We start from the raw sequence: 6942 nt of genomic DNA, 5'->3' as shown, positions 1-6942 counted from the left end.
CTTGTCTTCCTTTCACTTTCCTGTACTTCGTCACATCAATCATACAAAAGTAGCAGTCGTCGTGATGGTTCTTCGGCTCTCTCCATATTCTAGGAATGGCAAAAGGCATTGCCCTTCCTGTACCTCTCAGCCATCCTTCTAGAGTAGATTGGCAGCTTCCACATATCACATGAGGTGCCCATGGCTTGTCCTGGTCACCCATGGGCATTCCGAAATAGAGTCTGTACGCTATCCACACTTTAGCACCTCTCACGATCTTATGTAGTACTTGTTTTTTCCCAATATAATAACCACACACATAGCAAAATGTATCAGGAGAATTTTCACATCCTCTAGTAGCCATCTTAACAGGTAAATAGTTCAGTCATTGATCTGAAAGAGAAAATTAGATAAACATTTAGTAGCAGACCACATTACAGTTCCAAAATATACATGGTAACATTGAAATTATATGTATTTCTATAACGGTTGATGATACAGAAAATATAATTGCATATTTTAAATCAGCAGTAAAAATGGATTAATAAACTTAAAAAAAAATACAATAAACAAAACTTTTAAAAAAAAAAAAAATGTTACATACATACATATACCAAGGCTTTTTCCCCCTTCCAAGGGAGGTAGCCAAAAAGGGAAAGGCATAAAAACACTCCCACCCATTTCATCCCTAAATACATTCCACACCCCTCCCACCCTCCCTCTCATCTGAGCACCTCCTGGATGACGGGTCATCCCTGCACCCTGCCCACCGCCCTGGGTCAGAAGCAGTGTCGCAAGACACAGCACATCCACAGCAAGGCCGCTTCATTTAATCGGCGACCCCCCCTCTCCGTCCCCCCGTGCAGATAAGGCGAGGACGGGGAGAAATCCCTTCGGGCTGCGTCAAAATTTACTCACACATACTACACCACCCCCCACCCCCCCGCCCATTCCTCCTCATGCAATCACAACATCATCCATATACAACCATTCTCCACTCACCTCTGTCTTCCGTCCTCTCCCTTCCTTCCTCAACAGACATTCCCCTCTTCCCCAAAGCCCCCTTCACCCCATCCATCCACCTCATCCTAGGACGTCCCCTCATGTTCACTCCCTCCACATCTGCCTTCCATACCTCTTTTACTAGTCTTTCTTTACTCATTCTTTCCATGTGTCCAAACCATCCTAATAATCTTTCATCAACCCTATCTCCCAAATCCTTTTTCACCACTGTTCTCCTCCTCACCTCCTCATTTCTCACTATATCCAGCCTAGTAACCCCCACCATACTTCTCAGTAACCTCATCTCAAACACATTCAAACTCCTTCTCTCTTCTTCTCTTATGTTCCACGTTTCTGCCCCATACAATGTTACGTTGTGTTATTTTTTCCTCATTGGTGTCGGGGAGGGGGGAGGGAGCAGGAGGGGCATTTTTCGCTGGAAGCTTGTTAGATCTTTGCGGTCGTGTCGAGGTCAAGGTGGTAGGTTGGGGGAGAAGGAAGGGGAATTAGAGGTGGAAATGGAGGAGGGGGAAGAGGATGAGAAGGAGAAAGATGCCGGATTGAGTATCCGGGCTCGAGTTCTAAGGGATGAATTAAATAGAGGTATGATAGAAAACATGTTGGATTGAAAGTTGATGGATGGGACTCGATCTCTGATATGTATTGCCTCGTGCAGTTAAAGTCGTCCGGGGTCCTCACAACTGCCAGTGATTTTAGTGGAATTAATCAATGTCTCCTTACTAATTTCTTGGTTGTGGTGTAATTTTATGATGTTACTTTATAGCAGAGAGAGAAAGAGGGGGAGAGAGAGAGATTGTTGTTATGGATAGCAGTTTACCAATGTTTCTATCTTTGTAGGTATACAGATAGACAGGCAGGCAGAAAGACAAGTAGAAACAAATACAGACATGCAGACAGAAAGACAGACAGACAAGTAGACAAACAAACAGTTAGGTAGACAGAAATTCAGACAGAAAGAATGACATCATGACAGACATAAAGATAGACAGACAGAAGAGAGAGAGAGAAAGAAAGAAAGAGAGAGAGAGAGAGAGAGAGAGAGAGAGAGAGAGAGAGAGAGAGAGAGAGAGAGAGAGAGAGAGAGAGAGAGAGAGAGAGAGAGAGAGAGAGAGAGAGAGAGAGAGACGCGGAGAAACAGATAAACAAAAAAAAAAGAAAGAAAAAAAAATTCAACAGCTAAATACCCAAAGATCACTTGGTTCTTTCATCCGAAATAAGTAGAAGCACCATAGTTTCTTCTTAATGCCTTAGCAAGGAAAGGAGCCTCTTCATTTGACCGCTGCCTCCACCGACTTAGCTGAAGATGAGGACAAGCCAAGAAGACCACAATCGGCTTAGGGATCCCGCCTGCCCCCACAGGTTCACCATTTCACAGCCGGTAAAGTGGAAGGAATCCAAACAAGAACCTGACGGGCAGGGAAGGAGGGATAACAGATACTCCTGAGGAACATAACACGCCCTCGCCTCCCACCTAACCCCAACAGCTTCCTTCCGAAATTCTCTTCTTACTCGGTGGAAATTGGGATTTTACTTCCGGCCATTTAATATATACCTACCTACCGATATAAATATATTTACATACATATATGCGTACACACATATATACAGACACATATAAGTACTTACATAAATGCAAAAAATGTACACACATACTCGTACACATACACATACATTTATATATATATATATATATATATATATATATTATATATATATATATACATATATACATACATACATGCATACATACATACATATATACATACATACATACATACATACATACATACATACATACATACATACATACATACATACATACATACATACATACATATATACATACATACACACATACATGAATACACATACACACATATACACATACATACATACATACATACATACATACATATATACATACATACATACATATATTCATACATACATAAATGCATGGATACATACATACATACACATATTCATAAATACATATATACGTACATACATATATACATATATATACGCTTACATACACATAGAAGAGGAAATAAGAAATATCATTAACCTAAAGGAGCATGTGCTTTAGGAAAAATATTATTTGAATAATAATCAATTAGAAATAAAACGCACCCTAAATTTGATTTAATTTTAGAAAGGTCATAAAAATATTTTCATCCGCGAGGTGTTATTGTTAGAAACACGGAAATGAAAATAACTCAGAAAACTGAATTAGGGTAATGAGAATTATCAATGAGAATAATTGCACAAGGCCTTCACTGAAAAAAGAATATATATATATATATATATATATATATATATATATATATATATATACATGTATATATATACATGTATATATATATATATATATATATATATATATATATATATATATATATATATATAGATATCTTTCTGAGAAGACGGAGAAAGATTGAAAGAGCAAAATCATTTAACATGGTTGAAAGGAGCTTTGTTTTTCATTCTAGATGCTTGAGAAATAATAATTGTGTAGTATAGGCAATGGAGTGTTTCAGTGCCTACATTGGACTACGAATACCATGAATGACTTTAACGATAGCAATACACATAAGAATGAGAATCACATCCTGGATTCTAATATAAAATGCGGCCACAAAGACTGTTACTCGAAGTTCACCAAAACTATACTAATTAGGAATGCAAAACAAAAATGAAGATCAGATTCTAAATATCATTTATAAATCATACGGAAATCGCCTAAACATTTGAATCTATTTTCCCTAAAAAAAAGCGTAGACTCAGGAGTGATTTGATACTGGTCATTAAGATTCCAAATGGAATTGACATCAAAAGTGACGAAAATTTCACATTGAATGCAAATCAAGAAAGAAATGGTGGTCTCAATTTGTCAGGAATTAGATATAATTTGGAAATGGGTAGAAACAACTTCGTCAACCGTGTAGTAAATGAATGGAATAAAGTTCCTGCAGAGGCAGTGCAATGTAGTACAGTTCGAAGGTTTAAGATCCATTTAGACAATCACTTAAGCCATGTGCTGTAATGGCTGCCATTTATTTCTATTTATTTATTTATTCATTTATTATCTATCTGTTTATTTTTTATAATTTATGTATTCATTTATTCATTATTCATTATAAATTGTTGTTACTTTCCTGTTTATTGTCATTATCTATTTATTAATTTTATTCATTTATCTACTTTTGTCCCGCATCCGACCAGTTATGGACCAAAAGGTCTCCTGTCCGGATACTCTTCCTTTGTAACCCTTTAAATAACCGTTTGTGAGAAAAAGTGACATGTACAGAAGATACAAGCAATAGAAGGTGTATATTTCCTGTGAAGAGTGTAAATACAAGATTTTGCACAATAAAATCCATGGACGTCGGCCTAGAATTTTTTTTTTTATCCGAACGAAATCAGCAAATTACAAATTGCAAATTACGAATGAGCAAATCATGTATGCTGTAAGTCTGATCAATTACTTAGGGACTATATTGGAAACATTCACTGATTTCGTTAGGATCACTATTATCTTATTTTTAGGCCTATGTCCTTGGGCTTTATTGTACTATAGAGCATTGTGAGCGTTGTCACTATGAGTTGGATAATGCCCAAAGACTGAATTTATCAGTAGAGAGGCTTTTTGACAAGATATTAAAAATTCAATGTGTCCTATCATGTCAAATAAGTATATATAACTCATAGTATATTCTATTTGAATCCGTAGCCTCTCTTCAGTCGAACTTTAGTAGTGAGTCACAAGTTAGAGTAAAACTTAACGGTAGTGTTGCATCGGTCACTTAGGAGTTAAGCCAACCTGACCTTATCAGTTTTAGTTCATTGTCACAATTTACCAAATTCTGTACTGCATAACAACAATTTTATTTGGGTAAAGCTGGTTCCTTGACTGAAATGCCTCGATGCACTTTACTATACAAGCAAGTTCTTTGCCTCTATTCTAGCAGAAGCCATTTAATTCTTATTCACCTTAAAAGACTGAAAGGTTACATTTACTGACCAGGTCTCTGCAACTAGACGAAATAAAATTAAAGTTAACCTACTTCATTTCAACTTGACCCATTCCAGTTTTTCCTAAACTTACCTAATTTAACCCAAATTGATATTTGTCTAACCCAACCAAACATACCGAGACCCGGCAGTCCATGGGCTACCTATGAAAGAGAATTCTCATCGAAGGCTGTGGCTCGTAAGCTGCATACGAAGCATAAGTCCCATAGACGACTGCGGTCCTAAATCTACCTACCAAGGAGAGAATGTCTAAGTAGCGATTACGAGCGGCACCCGGCGTGGTTTGCGGTCGTGGCCGAGCTTTGGTCCCGATGAGCTTGGTGAGCCCATTGTCACTCAAGGACATGTTTTGTCATGTTCGTGTCACCAGCGGATTTTATCTTTCGGCTTACACAGCCAGATAGCCCATTTCGGTATGCACACTTCTATTCTATTTGCTACTCCATCTTTATTTTATGTGTCATCTTTTCATCATCACCGTTGTCGCAGCTGTCGTCTTCACTGTCCTCGTTGTCGTCGTAATCGTCGTAGTCGTCGCCAACGTTGTCGTCGTCGTCCCTGTTGTCTCTTGTCGTCGTCATCATCATTGGCATCATCTTAATCATCATCTTTATCACTATCAACATCTGTATTGTCATCATCATTATCATAAATGTTACTATTATTTATCATTGCCTTTGATAGTATATATTTGTTATCATTGTTATAAGTATCATTATTGTTATTCTTACTACTTTGCTTGAAGTGATTTCCCTAATACGAATTTGATGACTGATGATGTTTTGAGGATCGTACGATATCACGATTTTTTTTTTATATATCAATATTTAATACTGAAAGAAATCTTCCAATATTCTTGGTTTTATTCTTCTTTAGCTGGGGTTGGAATGATGAAAGGTGTAGACAGTTGGTTTTACACACAGGATTGGGAGGATAGGGTAGTTAGATATTTGTGTGCTACTGGACGTTGTCTAAACCCGTTCCAGTGGTGTTTTTTGGAGTAAAGAATTAGTTGATTTTGTTGAATATTTGATGGTACTTTCATCTTCCCAACAGATATAACTTCAGCAGTTTGTAATAGTCGGCGATTTCCTGTTCTTCAGATGATGGAAGTATACACCTGAAAGTTTTCTGCCAGTTGTCTCTTACTGTAGTTATTCGTGTAGTGAGCGATTTTTTTTTTTTTTTTAATGACAAAGGTGTTATATTTTCTTTTGCAAGGTTCTGATAAATGCAACGTAGATATTTTGAAGAGAAGCATGTTCCCTGTCTGGCAAGTGTGTTTGTACATTCAATTACTATCCCTCTGTTCTTTGTAATTGGTCAAGTTGTTCATGATTTTTTTTCCAGCTAATATAGATGCTTATTGCAATGATTATCCTACAAAGAACTTCTTTTCATCTTTGATGTATTTGTTGCAGAACATCTAAAAAGTGTTGATAAATTCTTTATCATCTCTATTGACTGGGGGTTCTTCAGAGAATCTCTCCATCATGCGTCGCATATCATGTTCGATGCTGACATCTGAGAAGCTATTGTTATCTAAGAGTTGTCTGATGCGATCAAACTCATGATGGGTCTTTCCAAGTGCAAAAGTGTGTGAGAGCTCTTTAGACAAGGGGAATATTTTCTCATTATTGTCTGTACAGTCTCTTTATTCATAAGCGCTTTATTGTTGGTGGTGTTCATGAAAATAGAGGTTTTCAATTAGTTGCTGTTGGTGGTGTTCATGAAAATAGAGGTTTTCAATTAGTTGCTGTTGGTGGTGTAGATTAGGACATCTAAGAAAGGGAGCTTTCTTTCTGTGCTAGTTTCAGTTGTGAAGTGGAAGGCTGAGTTTTTGTTGAATTTTCATACTAAATTATCAGAATATTGTGAGGCATCAAAGAATAGAAATGGTTGTCA

This window comes from Oratosquilla oratoria, chromosome 15 (genome assembly GCF_046742065.1).
Source record: "Oratosquilla oratoria isolate Oo_2021 chromosome 15, ASM4674206v1, whole genome shotgun sequence".
Classification (NCBI taxonomy): domain Eukaryota; kingdom Metazoa; phylum Arthropoda; class Malacostraca; order Stomatopoda; family Squillidae; genus Oratosquilla; species Oratosquilla oratoria.
This window is presented reverse-complemented; position numbering follows the sequence as displayed.